Source organism: Panthera uncia (assembly GCF_023721935.1).
Source record: "Panthera uncia isolate 11264 chromosome B3 unlocalized genomic scaffold, Puncia_PCG_1.0 HiC_scaffold_1, whole genome shotgun sequence".
Lineage (NCBI taxonomy): Eukaryota > Metazoa > Chordata > Mammalia > Carnivora > Felidae > Panthera > Panthera uncia.
Window position 1 is genome coordinate 118640363 of NW_026057582.1, and position 20266 is coordinate 118660628.

The 20266-nt window shown below is 37.6% G+C and overlaps 1 long non-coding RNA gene across 1 annotated transcript in view; it reads right to left on the reverse strand.

The window, feature by feature from the left end:
* Positions 1 to 20046, reverse strand: part of LOC125910201 (uncharacterized) — a 23528-nt gene extending 3482 nt beyond the window's left edge. The window contains exon 1 of the long non-coding RNA XR_007453888.1: positions 19955 to 20046. This is a non-coding gene — a long non-coding RNA (uncharacterized LOC125910201). The remainder of the gene's footprint in view (positions 1 to 19954) is intronic.
* Positions 20047 to 20266: the final 220 nt, after the last annotated feature.

The following is a 20266-nucleotide window of genomic DNA, read 5'->3' on the forward strand; positions in this document are numbered from 1 at the left end:
CACATCCCCAAAGGCAAGGGAATTAAAAGCAAAAGTGAATTACTGGGACCTTATGAAGATAAAAAGCTTCTGCACTGCAAAGGAAACAACCAACAAAACTAAAAGGCATCCAACGGAATGGGAAAAGATATTTGCAAATGACATATCGGACAAAAGGCTAGTATCCAAAATCTATAAAGAGCTCACCAAACTCCACACCCGAAAAACAAATAACCCAGTGAAGAAATGGGCAGAAAACATGAATAGACACTTCTCTAAAGAAGACATCCGGATGGCCAACAGGCACATGAAAAGATGTTCAACATCGCTTCTTATCAGGGAAATAACAAATCAAAACCACACTCAGATATCACCTCACGCCAGTCAGAGTGGCCAAAATGAAGAAATCAGGAGACTATAGATGCTGGAGAGGATGTGGAGAAACGGGAACCCTCTTGCACTGTTGGTGGGAATGCAAATTGGTGCAGCCGCTCTGGAAAGCAGTGTGGAGGTTCCTCAGAAAATTAAAAATAGACCTACCCTATGACCCAGCAATAGCACTGCTAGGAATTTATCCAAGGGATACAGGAGTACTGATGCATAGGGGCACTTGTACCCCAATGTTTATAGCAACACTCTCAACAATAGCCAAATTATGGAAAGAGCCTAAGTGTCCATCAACTGATGAATGGATAAAGAAATTGTGGTTTATATACACAATGGAATACTATGTGGCAATGAGAAAGAATGAAATATGGCCTTTTGTAGCAACGTGGATGGAACCGGAGAGTGTGATGTTAAGTGAAATAAGCCATACAGAGAAAGACAGATACCATATGGTTTCACTCTTATGTGGATCCTGAGAAACTTAACAGAAACCCATGGGGGAAGGGAAGGAAAAAAAAAAAAAAGAGGTTAGAGTGGGATAGAGCCAAAACATAAGAGACTGTTAAAAACTGAGAACAAACTGAGGGTTGATGGGGGGTGGGAGGGAGGGGAGGGTGGGTGATGGGTATTGAGGAGGGCACCTTTTGGGATGAGCAGTGGGTGTTGTATGGAAACCAATTTGACAATAAATTTCATATATTAAAAAAAAATAAAAAGGATTAACGGTAGTGTATACTTCTCAGGGTTGATGCAAAATGCATTTGGCAGAGTGAGTCCTGGAAAATAATTAGTACTCAGTAAATAATTGCTACTTTCCTCTACATTTTCTATTATGTGCAATAGTGTTATATTTAGAACAATCTCTTTCAGTTGACCCATATCATTCTCTGAATAATTTGTGTTCAATTCAATGCTCGAAATAGGCCAAAAGTTAGAAGGCATTCCATGATATCAGAGGTTGTGCTGGGAGTTTCAAACACCCTTTCTGACCCTGTTGACATTTCATGTGCAACAGGAAAAATATTGCACATGTTTTTGTCTACAGAAAAACAGCAAACTTACATTTGCCTCTGATTTCTTCCAGGCAGGACTCAGTAGATCTTGTTTGCCATACACAGAACCAGGTATCAGAGGATAACATGAAAGCCAGGTGTATGACAAAATGAGATCTAGATTGCATTTCAAAAGTGGCTCTGAGATGGAAGGACTTTTTAAAGAACAGGTGTTTGGAGCCCCCCCCCCCCCACCTTCCATATTTCTACTATGAACTTTTCCTCTGAGATTAAAAAGCAACAGGCTTGCAAGAGGCTTTTCTTTCCATTTTCTGTGCTATTTTGGTACTATTTTTCTAGTATTCAGCCGTGCAGTTTTTTTCTCCCAGCCTTCACGCTTTTTTGACTGAAAGTTATTATCATTCCTCTGTGTTTGGAACTGGTCCCTAGGAAGCTCAGATTCTCGCATTTTCATTTCTAATCTAGGCTATGTGTTCTCACCTTTTGACTATCTGCTTCTGACTTAACTTTTCACTTACATCTACTTAGACAATTGGCTTTTATTTTTTTAATCGGCGGACTTATTTCATTAGGCAGTTTTAGGTTCATAGAAAAACTGAGCAGATACTGCACAGAGTTACCATTTATCCCCTCCTCCAGAATTCAGTTCCCCTACTATTATTTTTTAACAGATTTATTGAGGTATAATTGATATACCGAAAGATGTATATATTTAATGTATAGAATTTAATGAATTTGGACAAATGCATATGCATGGAACCATCATCACAATCAAGGTAATAAACATATCCATCACCTCCAAAAATTATCTTTGTGCTCCTTTGTGTTTGTTTATGTGTGTGGGGAGTTATAAGAGCACTTAACGTGAGATTACCTTCATAACCAATTTGTAAGTGTGCAACACAGGATTGTCAACTACAGGCACATTGTACAGCAGATCTGTAGAACTTACTCATCTTGGCATAACTAGTTCCTTTATTGAATACATTTTATTTTAAAACATTGCCTTCCACTGCTCTGTCAGTGATAAAAGCTAAAATACTTGGGCTCCATTCCCATAAGGTACATTTCACATCTTGGTTTCCTTGAGATTCTTCCTACAAGGACTATTTAAGAATGAAATAGTGCTTTCTGAGTGACAAGTGCTAGAAGAGTAGAGATCATATATCGGATGCTTCTGACTGAGACATTTTGTTTAATCTTTCCTTACAAGCTTTGCCTTTGGTGTCATCTCACCTTTACAAGTTTATATTTGTTAAGAGAAGAATGACATCAAAGCAAAGCCTGAGACAAAAGTTAGGCATTACTACTTAGATAGTAGAATTCCAGGGAAGTATGAGTGAGCACAAAAGCAGCAAGACAAGGAAGGAGAGACAACCAGCCACCTGGTCCATGCAACCTTGTGGGTTCATCTCCTGAAAGGCAATGTGATTGCCTACCTCTCAGGGGAGCTGAAACAGGGAAAGTAAAGAAGAAGAATATATTGACTGATCTTCACCTCCTACTGGTTGGAAGATCATCCTTATAGTATTTTGGTATTCCTGCATTTCCAGTTGCATAGACGTGGGTACAAAGCATATCCTATGGAATCTTATGCCTCAATACCAATAAGCAAACCTATGGTGGGTGATGAAAAGTGACGAGTAAGGCAGGAGGCAAGGTGCTATTGGGTTATGCCTACATGGAGCTGGCTGCCTCATTGTTCCAGTGAAGCTGGAATAATGCAGAAGGAAGCTAGAGGCAGAGGGACTGAGAGAATCTAAAGTAGCAGAGTAGGGTAGGTGGTGATATTTGGGCTGTCGATGATGGAGACTATAAATCACAGAAAGGAATAGTGTTTTCACAACAACAGTGTGGCTGAAGCACAGCCATATTCATATTCCATATTTTGACAGCCACAATAAAACTACATAACTAAGTATGCAGTCTACCTAATAAAGAGTGCTTTGATTCAATAGAAATTTAATGAAGTTTTGGTTCAAGATGGAGATGTAGGAGGCTCCTGCACTCATTTCCTCCCTCTGACCATTGAAACTACAACTACACACAGAAGAATACCCTCTGAAAGAAATCTAGAAACTAGCTGAGTGACCCCTACACATCTGGTGAACAAGAAAAAAAAAAAAACACATCGAACTGGATAGGAGAGGTAGACACAATCTCACCACAGCCCCACCCTGGGGATGGAAATATGATAGGAAGGGAAATCTCAACTCCCATCTTCTCCCCAAATAGCAAAGGATTTAGACCCCAAATCCAGCACTCCAACTTTTAAGACTTCCACCTGAAGGATAAAACCCCAAAATATCTGGGTCTGAAAGCCGATGGAGCTTGTGTCCATGAGACCCATTGACTACAACATAGAAATAGTTCTTATGGGTTATTGAGGACTCACTGTTCTGATTTTTTTTTAATTAGTGATGGCATTTTAATTTTAATTTTATTTTATTTTAAATTTACATCCAAGTTAGTAGGCATATAGTGTAAAAATGATTTCAGGAGTAGATTCCTTAATGCTCTTTACCCATTTAGCCCATCCCCCCTCCAACAACCCCTCCAGTAAAGCTCAGTTTGTTCTCCATATTTACGAGTCTCTTCTGTTTTGTCCCTCTCCCTGTTTTTATATTATTTATATTTCCCTTCCCTTATGTTCATCTGTTTTGTCTCTTAAAGTCCGCATATGAGTGAAATCATATGATTTTTGTCTTTCTATGACTGACTTATTTCACTTAGCATAATACCCTCCAGTTCCATCCACGTAGTTGGCAAGATTTCATTCTTTATGACTGCTGAGTAATACTCCATTGTGTGTGTGTGTGTGTATATATATATATATATATATACCACATCTTCTTTATCCATTCATCCATCGATGGACATATGGGCTCTTTCCATACTTTGCCTATTGTTGGTAGCGCTGCTATAAACATGGGGTGCATGTGTACCTTCAAAACAGCACACCTATATCCCATGGGTAAATGTCTAGTAGTACAATTGCTGGGTCGTAGGGTAGTTCTATTTTTAGTTTTTTGAGAAACCTCCACACTGTTTTCCAGAGTGGCTGCACCAGCTTGCATTCCCACCAAGAATGCAAAAGAGATCCTCTTTCTCCGCATCCTCACCAACATCTGTTGTTGCCCAAGTTGTTAATGTTAGCCATTCTGACAGGTGTGAGGTGGTATCTCATTGTGGTTTTGATTTGTATTTCCCTGATGATGAGTGATGTTGAGAGGACTCACTGTTCTAATTTAATACATATTAAGGGGCCTGTTGCAATTCTTTCCAGAGACTGATGAGGCTAACATGTATCATTTTTGTGTTTTCCCTCTGCTCAGCTCCAGATCACTGAAGTCTCCTCAAAGAGAGCTTGTGAGCATGTCTGGTGCCTAGTTTTGGCAGCCTACATCTCTTAAGCCCCTGACTCTGGTGGCCAGCAGAACTTTGGTTCACAGGTGCCACAAGACTGTATCAAACAAAGAAATGGTTCTGAACCAGCTATCTCACAGAGCTCAGCATAGAGACAGTAGTCAAAAACCTTCATCCCCCAGTCATTCCCTAAAACAAGATTATTTGCATATAACAATAAAGAGTGCTTGAAAATAACAACCAGATTCCTCTAATCACTGTCATCATAACTCTAGGAAATGGAGCAGGAAGATGGGCCAATTGTGGATATTTCATCTGACTACCTTAGAAGCTTAGGATGATGAAATTGAACCACAAAACACAAACATTCTTTGAGGCCAGGAGTTTTTCCTTCTCTTTTTTTCATCACCATATTCATGACCTGGCATACAGTAGTCAATAAATATTTATTGAATGACTAAACGACTAAAATGTAAATAATATGTACACAGGATCATGATAGGAAGCTACATTTCTCAGTGGAAAAGGTTAGACTTTGCTGGGTGAGGAAGAAAGAAAGCTCTTCTGGTAAGAAGCCAAGCAGAACACTAGGAGACCAGGAAAACCCACACACTTCACCAGAGTTGATGGCATAAGCAAGACTCGTAAACCCCTAGAGGCAGGAGTAATTTCCTTAAGAATGGGTGGGCAAGAGAACTGGAGGGTTGACTCTTCCAGGTGGTTATACAAATACCATTAACCTAGTATATATTAGTCCACATGCCAATGGCAGAAAACACTTTTCTCAAATGTACACAATTCATTTCACCAAGATGGACCATATTTTGGGATACAAAACAAAAATTAAAAGACTAGAAATTATATAAAGTGTCATATCATAATAAAATTAAGCTAGAAATCAGTGAAAGTATCTTAAAAACTTTCAAATATTTAAAATAACTCAAGAAAAAAAGATGAAGTCTTAAGGGAATATTTTTTTAAATAAAGAAAAATGAAAACACAACATGTCAAAATTTGTGGGGTATCCTTTAAGCACTACTTAGATGGAAATTTATAGTATTAAATAAACATGATAGAAATTAAGAAAGTTCTCAAGTCAATTATCTAAATACATACCTTAAGAAACTACTGGGCAAAAAAAAAATAATTCAAAAGCTTGCAGAATGAAACAAATTATAAAAATATGTGAGCAGAAATCAGTAAAAGTGAAACATAAATGTAGAAAACCAATGAAACTAAAAGCTGCTTCTTTAAAAAATTTTAAAAATTGATGAAACTCTAGCCAGTCTGACAGGGGAAAAAGAAAAACACACTTCCAATATTAGAAATGAAAAACTAGACATATATACCGACTTCATAGATATTAACAGGATAAACAGGGCTTAAGTTCAATAAACTTAATAAATTCTATGGCCCTAAATTCAATAAATAAGACAAAATGTACTAATTCTTCAAAGGCAAAAATTTATCAAAACTTACTAAAAAAATAATATGAATAGTTCTATATCTATTTTCTAATTGAATTTTCAGTTAAATATGTGCTTCTCTTCCTAGAGGAAAAAAAAAAAAAAAACAAACAAAAACGAAAACTTCAGGTCCATATGAGTTCACTAACAAATTCTTCCAAGCATTCAAGAAAGAGACAATATATATTCTACATAATCTTTTCTAGAATATAGAAAACACCTCCCAACCTATTTTATAAGGCTAATATTACCCTAATCCCAAAACTGGACACAAAAATAACAAGAAGAAAAACAAAAGACCAAAATCCCGCATGATCATAGATGTAAAAATCTTCAATAAAGTGTTATTAGGAAATTGAATACAGAATATATAAAAAGGATAACATATCACTGCCACGTAGGGCTCATGCCAGAATGCAAGACTGGCTCAATATTTGAAAATCGATCAATATAATTCACTAGATTAACAGACTAACTAGAAAAACCATATGATCTTCTCAATTGATACAGAAAAAGCATTAAAATTCAATATCCATTTATTGATAAAAACTCTAAGCAAATGCAATTAAACCAAATCTTCTTAACCTGATAAATAGTATTCACAGAAGAAACCCTACAGCTTAATCATGCTTAATGGTAAAGGAGGCAATATCTCCACCCACTCTTCAGCATCAGGAACAACCTTGTCCTGATAGTCACAACCAATGAATCAGGGGAGTGGCAGGAGAAGAAGAAGAAAAAAAAAAAATCTCAATTCCCAGGCAACATGATTTACATAGAAAATTCAAAAGAATCTACAAAATCAGTTTATAACTAATAGTTTAGCAAGTTCATCTTTATACATGATCAAAATACAAAAGTTGTCTGTATTCCTAAGTAAATCTGTGGCAACAATGACAATCGGGACTTGAAATGATAAAAAAATAAATATAAAACAAAATAAAAAAACAGGCATTTCTAGTAGTCATTTCCACTGCATGCACATAAGCACACATACAGAAAAAAACACACAGGTACAAATCTAACAGAAAAAGTGCAGGATCTGTATGCTGAAAACTGCAAAACACTGATAAAAGAAAATAAAGGTTTTTGTTTGTGGGGTTTTTTTTAGTTCTAAATGAAGAGGCATATCATGTTTATGGATTACAATATTCCATTTTTTTAAGACATTAATTATGCATGAGGCCCCTGTTTGGCTCAGACATACCACTAAATGCCTATTAGAAGGGCAAAACAAACAAACAAGGACAATACCAAATATTTGCAATGATGCAGGACACCAGGAAATCTCATTCATCACTGGTGGAAATGCAAAATGAGACTGCCAATTTGGAAAACAGCTTGTTATAAAATAAAACCATACACTTATTAAAAAATCAAGCAATCCTACTCCTGGGTGTTTATCCAAGTGAATTGAGAGACTTTGCTCAACAAAATCCTGTATGCAAATGTTTATGGCAGCTTTTTTTTCATAATAGCTGGAACTATAAATAGGCAAGATACCCTTTCACTTGTAATGGATAAACAAACTGCCAAATAGTCATAAAATGTAATAATGCTCAGCAATAAATAGTAATGGGCTACTGATTCACTTAAGAACATGGATGAATCTTGGGGTGCCTGGGTGGCTCAATCAGTTAAGTGTCAGACTCTTGGTTTTGGCTCAGGTCATGATCTCATGGTTCACGAGTTTGAGCCCCATGTTGCGGCGCTCTGTGCTGACAGCTGCAGAGCCTTCTTGAGATTCTCTGTCTCCCTCTCTCTCTCTGCCCCTCCTGGTTCACTCTCTATAATATTTTTCTCTCTCTCAAAATAAATAAACATTTTAAGAAATGAACTTTAAATGCATTTTGCTAAGTGAAAGAAGCCAGACCCAAAAGGCACCTCACCCTCATCATCTATTTGAATGAGTATCACTGGGAGGGGGTCTGGGAACTTGAATTTTCTAGCCAGTTTTCAGGTGATGATGATCCTTCTGATTTTAGGCCACATGTGAATAGCTCTGTTCAAGTATGCATCTGCCCCAGACTTTACTAGTCAACAGTCCCCACAGACAGATCTATAAGTGGAAGGAACCAGATTGCAACAAAAGGAAAAAACAAAGGTGCATGGGAGTAGGGGATGTAACTGCAAAAATGTAACATTGTTAACCACTTCTTTTACAATGTATTTTATCTTTTGGTTTACTTAACTATATCTGTGAATAGACCAGGAGTATGGAAAAAAAATGTTTTCTTCGGTTTTACATCGTCATGGCTTAGTACAATTATAATCAAGTCGTAGAAACTAAATATCTATGTTAACCTGTGAATAAACTCACAAAATTAGAGACCTCTTTGTTTACTACTTTGTAACCTTGGGAAACTTACCCAACTTCTCTCTTTATCCAACCATAAAATGTGAATAATAACAGTAATAAGGTTAAAAAGCGTTAATACATGTAAATTGCAAAGAATAGTGCCTGACTCTTAGCAAGTACTAAATAAATGTTAGTTGTTGTTATTTCACTGTGTAGAATAGCATAAAATGTGGTTGTGTGTCAGTACATGCCTAATTATCTTGGAAGGAAAAACCTATCTACTGCTTTGTTGCTAGGAAATACAAATTTCAGCAACAGCCTGATAGAATAAAACACTTCCAGTGGGTATTCTTAACTTCCATGCTACTAGAAGTAATTGTAATTGATAATTTTTTCTCCTCCCAAAGTTTCTATTTTTGAAATGATATACAAACACAACATTTTTAAAATCCTTTTCTTTCTCTTTATTTTAGCAATCAAAATCTCCTCAAATAAGTGTAAAAGGCATAATAGTGTTTCATTAACCTCATGTATGGAAAAAGACAGTTATTTTTTCTCCATTGGAAGTTATACTAGCTTAAAATATAGTTTACAGCTATAATCTTCTTTACTTATCCAAACATAAGCACAAAATGAAAAGCATTTTATTAAAGTGGTAAAACATATCAAGTCCTATTACACTCATTTTTTTATTAGAAATAATAGGACATCCCAAATATACAGCAGATTAGCAAGAGTATGTAGTAGTAAGTAAGTAAGAGTAAGTAAGAGTAGTAAGAATAATGTAATTATTCTTAAGTAATTACATTCAATTCTGTAGCTATTAGCATAGATTTTATTGGCATAATCCAAACCACACTACCCTGGCACTCTACAGTATAATAGCCACCAGCCACATCTGGCTACTTAAACTAAAATTAAATTAAATAAAAAATTTAGTTCCCTAATCACACAAACCACAATTCAAGTGCTCAATAACAGAGCAGATATAGAACATTCCATCACCATGGAAAGTTCTATTGCAGAGTGCAATTATTGCATTAACCAGTTGTCAACCAGAAATATTGGGTTTTATCTCTGTGCTCTTTTGAGGACTGTTTTAGAGTGATTAGTATTTTTTTTCTATAATGCTTTCTATCTTTATAGATGACACAGTTGATGAACTGAAAAATTTCCTTGTGGGGTCCATGAGTAGCTCTGAATGTGCAGAAAGCTGGTCACAACAGACAGCTTCAGTTCACTGTAGGCCCCTGGGGTAGAACTCAATTAAAAGTAACTTTGCACCTGCTCATTTGCTGAACACAACTAAGTGAGGGAAATGTGCTTCTGCACCATTTCCATACTCCACTCACCCAGACAGTCACTCTCTCCCCTCTACCTACACCACGCACCTGGTCTGTTTTCCCTAAAAAGGTATGGGAGACAAACTGTGCCACGTTGTTGAAATGTCGAATCTTTGAATTATACTGGATGCTTCTTCAACTCAGCCAGTATCTTTTTCAGGAAATTAAAACACCAACTTAGTAAGTTTCAGCTCATTTTCAGAAATGACCTACCTTGATCAGGCCCCAGGTACTATAGTATGTTGAGGACACAGGACTGGATGAGGCTGTGGACATTTTGCAATTGAAACACAAACCTGGATCAGAAAAGGTGGGGATTTTGAACTGTCAGAATGTAACATGAGCATATGAGATAAGAGAGGGAGGGATTAATGGCAAAGTGGTTTCTAAAGGGCCATGAAAAGCCACCAAGGCAAACTTCCCACAGGGCCAAGGCAGCAGCAGACATCAGGCTTGTCAGCAAGCTTCTACACTGGGCTTTCCTCTACGGTGAGCAACGCAATAAAGTGGTGTGTGGATGGATGGATGGATCTGAGGGTGATGTTCAGTATGACAAGTGGAGAAACCATCAGGTTACAATAGTCTATCTGAAATACAGGTACTGGCTCTGCAGCTGCTTCATTGCTGCAAGACCCTGAGGCATCCAGTTCAGCCTCTGGAATACCCTGGAACTCTGACACACAATGCATTACTGAGAAGCAGGTGGTCAGTTAGGTGGCATCTCCCTGTCCTATGTTCCATACAAGTCTTTCTGGATGTATGGATAAAAATGGAGATTCTTTTAAAATATATGTAAAGACAGGAAACAAATATGCATTGCTCAGAGGTGAGCACACAGCAGCACTGACCAAATGATACCCTCACTCTCCCAGAATAGCATCCCAAACCTAGGACTTTACCCAGGCTTTCAAGAAAGCTGATTTCATGATGTCCAATAAAGTCAAAGCCCTCATGTGCACAGGACTACTTCAGGAACAACCTCAAGGGAGGTGAAGTTGGAGGCCGCTTAGCTGAGTGTGGATTCAGGATATGACTAGTTTATTACAGGGCTCAAATACATACTGGAGTCTTGATCTGATAATCTGCAGGTCTTTATTATTTAAGAGATATAGTCTGACTTTGAACCTATTGCATAGACACCTGTCATAATGCCCTAGGACCCAGAGAGCCCCTGTTTGTTCATCTCTTAAGAGAATATTCATGTTTCACTTCATTTACTTGACTTCCTGTTCACCATGGGAAAGACTCTTTTGCTTTTAATATTTTTTTCAATATTTATTTATTTATTTAGAGAAGGGGGCAGAAAGAGAGAGAGAATCCTAAGCAAGCTCAGTGCTGTCAGTGCAGAGCCCAACATGGGAATCAATCTCACAAACCATGAGATCATCATCTCAGCTGAAATCCAGAGTCAGACGCTTAACCAACTGAGCCACCTATGCGGCCCTCATGGGAATCAATCTCACAAACCATGAGATCATCATCTCAGCTGAAATCCAGAGTCAGACGCTTAACCAACTGAGCCACCTATGTGGCCCTCACCATGGGAAAGACTCTTGATCCAGTCTCTAGGGAACTCTCTGACTTGCTATCCATTTGGGGACAGATTGATGCCTGCTTTCTGATTCCACTGGAGAAATGAATTGATACACCTGGAGTTATTCAGCAATACTTTGGACATAGTCCTACTTACAAATGCTTATTTAATGTGAGTAACCATTAAAGACATTTGCCGTCCCTAAAGACAGAGATTTTATTCCTGTCATTGTGTTTTGATTGTATAGCAATCAGGGAAGCATAAGAAATGTGAGGGGTGCAGAGCCTGCCCCCTGCTTCAGCTGCAGGCTAACCCTCTGGGTATCCTTAGCAGTTCTCCCAGCCCACCTGGCCAGTAGTGGGGGCATATATTTCTGCTTGCATGAACAACCTGAGGAACATAGCCTATTTTAACTGTGGCCATCTGATAATAAATGTTCTGCCATAATAATAAAATAATGAGACATAAAAAAAGAGAAAAAAAGTGCTCAATAATGAAAAGGAAGCAATAGCAAAGTCTTCCTTTATCTTTGAGATAATAACCTCACAGCAAGTCCATCCTTCTTCCAACAGTTCTGTCCTCCTGTCCCTCATGAGGAATGTGTTCTCATTCTCCTTAGTTTATACAGAGCCCCAGGCAGCAGATCTTCAGCTTGTCTGCACACTTAAAAGAACTCCCTTTCCACACATCCTTGTCACTCTTGAAAACCCCCACTGAAAACCCCACCCCATAGACTAATTGGCTTGAGTGAGTCAGGGAAGGGGAGGATTCTCACTACCTGGGTGTTCTGCATGGGACCTTCCTGTTAAAATATGGGTTACACACCCAGAAATTCTGAGGGACATTGGAGCTTCTTTTCTCAGATTTCTCTGTTTATTCCTAAATGATCCTTGTGGTATGCAAAATAACAGTCCCCAAAGATGTCTAAGTACTAATGCCTGGAATCCATGACTATTTTAACTTACATGGAAAGGAATTTTATAGATATGGTTAAGGATCTTGGGATAATTATTCTGGATTATCTAGGGAGCCCAATCTAATCACAAAAGTCCTTATAAATTACAGAAAGAAGTGGGGGAGTCCAGATCAAGGAGGAGATGTGATCAAAACATGATTTGGAGTGATTTGGACCATAAACCTAGGAATGTGAGTAACCTTTAGACCCTGGAAAAGACAAAGAATGTATTCTTTCCTAGAGCCTCCAGAAGGAAGGCAGGCCCAACAATGCCTTCATTTTAGGGCTTCTGACCTACAGAATGAATAGATTCATCTTCTTTTAAGCCACTGTTTGTGTGGCAATTTGTTACAGCAGCAATAGGAAGCTAATATGAGGTTAGAAACTAAAAGGCAACCAACGGAATGGGAAAAGATATTTGCAAATGACATATCGGACAAAGGGCTAGTATCCAAAATCTATAAAGAGCTCACCAAACTCCACACCTGAAAAACAAATAACCCAGTGAAGAATTGGGCAGAAAACATGAATAGACACTTCTCTAAAGAAGACATCCGGATGGCCAACAGGCACATGAAAAGATGTTCAATGTCGCTCCTTATCAGGGAAATACAAATCAAAACCACACTCAGATATCACCTCACGCCAGTCAGAGTGGCCAAAATGAAGAAATCAGGAGACTATAGATGCTGGAGAGGATGTGGAGAAACGGGAACCCTCTTGCACTGTTGGTGGGAATGCAAAATGGTGCAGCCGCTCTGGAAAGCAGTGTGGAGATTCCTCAGAAAATTAAAAATAGACCTACCCTATGACCCAGCAATAGCACTGCTAGGAATTTATCCAAGGGATACAGGAGTACTGATGCATAGGGGCACTTGTACCCCAATGTTTATAGCAGCACTCTCAACAATCGCCAAATTATGGAAAGAGCCTAAATGTCCATCAACTGATGAATGGATAAAGAAATTGTGGTTTATATACACAATGGAATACTACGTGGCAATGAGAAAGAATGAAATATGGCCTTTTGTAGCAATGTGGATGGAACCGGAGAGTGTGATGCTAAGTGAAATAAGCCATACAGAGAAAGACAGATACCATATGGTTTCACTCTTATGTGGATCCTGAGAAACTTAACAGAAACCCATGGGGGAGGGGAAGAAAAAAAAAGAGGTTAGAGTGGGAGAGAGTCAAAGCATAAGAGACTGTTAAAAACTGAGAACAAACTGAGGGTTGATGGGGGTTGGGAGGGAGGGGAGGGTGGGTGATGGGTATTGAGGAGGGCACCTTTTGGGATGAGCACTGGGTGTTGTATGGAAACCAATTTGACAATAAATTTCATATATTAAAAAAAAAAGAAATGTTTGGTTTGGGTACATAGCAATATTATGAATAATAAGAATCTATATAAATTGCTTATTCATTGTGTCCATTTGCCACACACTGAAACTATCATACAAATCATTAAATATGTAGTATATAGACCTTATTTTGTTTTTTTTTTAATTATAATGCTAAACTTTGCATGGATAAGTCACAAGGCTTGATGATACAGCAAAGCTGTACATGATACTGAATTGAGAGCCAGAAGATCCTGATTCTAGTGCTGTCACTGTCACTTAAGTGTGACCTGTGACATTTCTGAGCCTTCTAGTTTTAACAGTTCTTAACTAAAATTAAATTTTTAATTCAGTCTGAGTAGAGAGTGAAAAAGAAAAAAAAAGCAGAAACAAAAAGAGCCCTCAGCTTTGTTGCTTGTGGTTCATACCAAGAGGTAATCAAATAAAAACTTTTGTTTTCATTAAAAAAAAATTAGTATCAAAGAAATCTTTTTTTAAATTGAATTTTAGTTAACATATACAGCAGTATTGGTTTCAGGAGTAGAATTCAGTGATTTATCAATTACATACACCACCGAGTGTTCATTATAGGTACCCTCCTTAGTACCCATCACCCATCTAGTCCATTTCCCACCCACCTCCCTCCATCAACCCTCAGTTTGTTCTCTATGGTTAAAAGTCCCTTGTGGTTTGTTTCCCCCTCTTCTCTTTTTCTCTTCCTTCCCATATATTCATCTGTTTCTTAAATTCTACCTATTAGTGAAATCATGCGGTATTTTCTTTCTCTGATTGACATATTTTGCTTAACATAATACATTCTAGCTCCATCCATGTCATTGCAAGTGGCAAGATTTCTTTCTTTTGGATGGGTGAGTAATATTCCATTGTACATACATACCACATCTTTTTTGTCCATTCATCAGTCGATGGACATTTGGGCTGTGTCCATAGTTTGGCTACTGTTGATAATGGTGCTCTAAACACTGAGGAGCATTTAACCCTTAGAATCATTATTTTTGCATCCTTTGGGTAAATACCTAGTAGTGCAATTGTGGGATCATAGGGTAGTTCTATTTTTAACTTTTGCAGGAACCTCCACCACAGTTTTCCAAAGTGGCTTCACCAGTTCACCAGGAGTCTGGATGTCTCCTTTGGAAATGTGTCTATTCATGTTTTCTACCCATTTCTTCACTGGATTATTTGTTTTTTGGGTGTTGAGTTTGGTAAGTTCTTTATAAATTTTGGATACTAATTTTTTATCATATATCATTTGCAAATATCTTCTCACATTCTGTAGGCTGCCTTTTAGTTTTGTGGATTGTTTTCTTTGCTGTGCAGAAGCTTTTTTTCTTGATGAAGCCCCAATAGTTCATGTTTGCTTTTGTTCCCTTTGCCTTCTTTGATGTGTTTCATTCTTCTGCATTCATTGCCTAGTTTTCTCAGCATCATTTGTTGAAGAGAGTACCTTTTTTTCATTAGATATTCTTTCCTTCTTTATTGAAGATAAGTTGACCATATTGTTGTGGGTCCATTTCTGGGTTTTCTATTCTGTTCCATTGATCTATGTATCTATCTATTTTTGTGCCAGTACCATACTGTCTTGATGACTACAGCATTGTAATATAGCTTGGAATCTGGAATCATGATGCTTCCAGTTTTGTTTTTCTTTTTCAGAATTGCTTTGGCTATTCAGGATCTTTTGCGGTTCCAAACAAATTTTGGGATTGTTTGTTCTAGCTCTGTGAAGCAACTTTTGTTTGTAAATACCAAATTGCAATTATGGTCACTGGGGAAAATAAAAGTACATGTAGCATTGTGTACTGATAAAAGCATACTAGTGAAACCTCAGGACGCACTATCAGAACCAGTAAGGCAGAGAAGTACAAGGGAACCTCAATGCTGCCTTATTTCCAAACTCTTCACACCTCAAATATGCTCTTAAAATCTCTGCCAAAGAGAATTAGAAATATGTGAATTTTCCCTATTAAAGAAAAAAAAAAGAAAGAAGGAAGGAAGGAAGGAAGGAAAAAGAAAAGCTTTGAGTCCTCCATTCCTCTCTCACTACACTTAATTCACCCAAGGCAAAAAAATAGTGATCTAATTCATTACATCCTGGACAATGGCTGTAAACAGAGGTTAAGGTGCCAGACCAACATCAGCAATTGCTCTCAGTACAGCATCTAACCCCTGAGTCCATATGTACACTGACAGCTGACCTTAACCCTTGGAAATGACAGTATCAAAATCTGACAGATCCATCACTGTCTTTCATCTCCCTGGCCACAATAATTGCTGGAAGGACTCAAGTTGGCCCTATTAAAAGTGCCCCTAGGATTTCTAAATGGAAGCCAGGAAACATGTACTTCCTCTTTGGCAGTGACTTGTAAGGAAGTTAACACAAATGTGTAAGCACCATGCCTCACTTTCAAGGAAAATGCAGAAGGAGATGAGCCAGGCAAGAGGTATGGAGCCCTTGCTTTCAGTTACCCATCAACTAAAACCCTGCATTTTCTGCATCCACAGTCAATAAATCTGCTTTTTGACAGGCTACATTCTGTCTTCACCACCTGTACAATCCGAAGAATTTAAGCTATTACTGAATCAGCCCCAGTGAATGAAACACATCAAGATTTTAAGGTATCAGTATAGTATTCCTCTTCACCAAGTTTTTTTTTTTGTTTGTTTTTTTGTTTGTTTGTTTTGTTTTGCCTGTAGTGGCAATAATGTCATACACACCACCTGGCAAACAGCTCCCAGGGCCTATGACTTTGGAACAAATAACTCATCATAAAGATCAGCTGTGGGATCAGGTCAATAATAACCTCTTGAGCCCACCAACACTAGGGTACAATGATGTCCTCAAGAGCCAGCCTAAATTGGGGTCAAAGATTCACATGTTATTTGCCTTGCTCTGCTGAATATATTCTGTATATTCACTTTTACTGGAGATCAGGAAGATACAAGTGGTTTATCTGGAACAAGATTCAGGTATGACCAACTTCCTTAGAAAAAAATATTATAATAATCTATTAATTTATCTAATAGCAACACATTTCATTATGCTTTTCCTAGAAGACTGGGAATTTAGCATGCAATTATTTTTTCTCCATATCCCTCACTTTTCCATGTCTCTGTCAATAAAATAGACAGGGTTAGAATTGGAGATAATTTCTAATATTTCAAAGAAAGCCTTAATGTAAAAGTATGGGAAAATTTCCAACCCAGGAGTTCCTTTTGCAAGAAATAGATTTACAACTGAGGACATGCCATCTAAAGATATTTTAGACAGAAAGGCTGTGACATATCTTCAGTTATTTTAATGCTTCTCTATCTGAACCACAAAGATAGAACCAGAGGAGTTGTAGTGGTCTGTTCTTAGTAAACTTGTCACCAAAGAAAAGACAAAGTTCACCATCACATAAACCCACAACTGAAGAGCCACTTACTGGGACTTATCTTGACTTAGCTGTTAGAATGCTTAGAGTCTGTATGTTTGGAAAGTTCCCAGATGTACTTCTAGAATGAAGCAATAAATGAAGCTACTTAAATGACTAGGAAACTGGTGTTGATTAAAGGATTGTCTAGACATGCTGGCACAAGTTCAGAAGTAATTCAGATTACTTATTTGTACTTCTTCACTATCCCACTGCTACTCATTCTGACTTAGGAGAAAGGGGTTAAAGGGGAAGTCAGAGCCCATCCTTGTGCTTCTCTCCTCTCCCCTGGGAACCTGCCATGCCGGACCATCAGAGTGTGCACTCAGGAAATTCTTATTTGAATGTGCACTTTCTGCTTCATGCTGTGTCCTTACAGATTTAGCAGCTCCAATATTAGACAAATGAGGCTGGACAGAGCCTTAGCACACAACATAGCTGGCATTCAACAGCTCAACTGTAAAGGAAGATGCATTTTGTCCACTCCAATAAACAAAGTGGCACACCAATGGCAGTAGGCTAGGGCTAGGCAAGAGGAAAATGCCAGGAACAGAAACGCAGGCTCTTTTAGTAACCTAGTCCTTAAAGAAATGACTTTTCCTATTACTTTATTTCTCATTTTTAGGGACTGCTTTCAATTTGGAAGAAAAGGACCCAGAGGAGCTGAGAAAGTGGCACAGCACAAAGCAAATAAACATCACCTTAGCCAGTGAGTCATGGCCTCTACTGCTGTGGCTCACCTGACTAGGATCTGAGACTTTCCACAGATCTCCCTTTGTAATTCATGATGTAAAAAAAAATACATACCTTAGAAAGTATGAGCTAGAATCCCATAAGATTCCAGGATTTCTTTCAGCTTCTTACAATATGGGTACAGGCAGAAGATTTGACCTTCCCTCTCCTGGGTCACTGGGGGACCAACCCTCTTCTGCACTTACTACTCTATAGACATAAATGCAGGCTACATTCAATTTAAGGTGATTTATTATTTCCTTGTAAATGATAATGATTAGTTTTAAAAGAAAAATTCTAATGGATTCCAGATTTTCCCTTGGTGACCTTATTTTGCAGTTCATTATGTGAAAAGGAAACATATCACCCATCATTTCATTTGCAATGATATCTCAGTAACACTACCCCACTTCATAAAAGTGTTGTGAGAAACTGATAAAATATAAAGTGCGTTTCAATTATTTATGTTTCCTGGAGCTATAAGTTGTCCAACTTAAAAATAAGGAATGATATGTTTGGGCCAAATATTATTAGGCAGTGCAGTGACTTAATACCCATCTAATGAAGGAAAAAAAATAGGATCCTAATCCCTGACTAAGGACCACTGAGAAGCAGCCTCCAGTTAGGGGCAAGAGTTTCAAGATACTTGGCTGCATTATTAGTAGGAAACAAAACCCAATGTGGCAACACTAAAATGTTAAAACTTGGCCCAGTTGCTTGTTCCTGAACCATCTGTGGTTCTGCAGTGTTCTCTCCAATAGGAGGAATGATCCTTATGTTAGAATGAGGTTTCCAAATACCTTGGAATGCATCTGTAGTACTCCATTTCCTTTTGGACAAGAACAGGGGATGGGGATATTCTTGTCACCCAGCCTGAAGAAATTGATAAACTAAGGGAAGAAAATACTGAGGGCTGAGTTTATGAAGCTGGCTCCAGTAACCAATTGATTCTGTTTTTGTACATTTAGAAATAATATGGAAGACAGGCTTTGAAACATGATTCATACCAAAAGAATATTTAAAGGTTTAAAACCTGTGCTAACAAGTTGTTTATAAGTTTAAGCTGCCCCTCCTGTTAACAACATGAGATAATTTCACAGTTTCTTTAGATCACTCCACAAAATACAGACTAAAGTGGATTTAATAGTCCAGTGAATTGACAATTAACAAAAAATATGCAATTTTCTAACATATGAAATTTTAGGCAAAGTTTTTGTTTTGTTTTGTTTTGTTTTGTTTTTCTATGGACTTGAAATTACTGTAAGACATGTGACCAACAATATTAACCCCAGCAATGTAAATGAGAAAGACATTTATATTCAACGTCATGAGGAAATTTTGGGGAAAATGGTATGTATTTCTTGATATCCCTTCCCTCTGTGACTTGTTACAGTCAAGTTTGTGTCTAATTTAGTATCTTAACTGAGGGGAGAAGACTTCTATGATTTATTCTTAAAGTAAATGACCAATGTGTTAACCCATAAAATATCAATCAGAATATGTCACGATGTTTGCAATTTTGGCTGGCACCTAAATAAATACATTATTAAACCAAGGAAGAGATTTTGTAAAACAATTTTTCTGTAAGCCCACTTTCTTCTCAGACCCTTAGATTCAGTCTGTTTCATGTGCCTATACGTGTACTTGGGCACAGATGATATGAAGAATTATGAATGGTGAGTATTTTTATAAGTAGGTATCATCATAAGTCGTCAAAATAGGCACAAAATGGAATTATTTCTGGAAAAATAGCCAATAGAAAGGGTTGAAAATTAAGTAGGAAATTCACTCCACTCAGCAGAGAGAACTGTATTTATACAAGCTGTTCCTTCTGGTGCTATAGTCAGGCTGAGCTGAAGCAGTTTACCAAACTCTTATCATTTGATCAAAGAATTAATTAATTTTTATTTTAAGAACAATAATACTTGGTTAATTATTCCTCTCAATATAAAAAATGATCTATTTTTTTTAAAAGACATAGTAGATAGTAGAGGGAAACAGAGGTAGCATGCCTAAAGGTGGTGGCAGCAACACCCATGGGTCTATCTTAATCCATTCAGGCTGTTACAACAGAAAATCATAAACTGAATGGCTTATAAATAGTACACATTAATATCTCACAGTTCTGGAGTCAAAGAATTCTAAAATCAAGGCACTGGAAGACTCAGCGTCTGCTGAGAGCCTGCTTCCTTGTTCATAGACAGCCATCTTTTCATTATGACCTCACATGTTGGAAGAAGCCAGCTAGCTTTCTGGAATCTCCTTTATAAGGTCACAAATCTCCTTTACGTTGGTTTCTCTTTCATGAGCTACCAGTGCTCAAAGACCTCACTTCCAAATACCATCACGCTAAGGATTAGGATTTATCATAAAAAATTTTGCTTGGACACAAGCATTCAGTCTATAGCAGGATCCTCA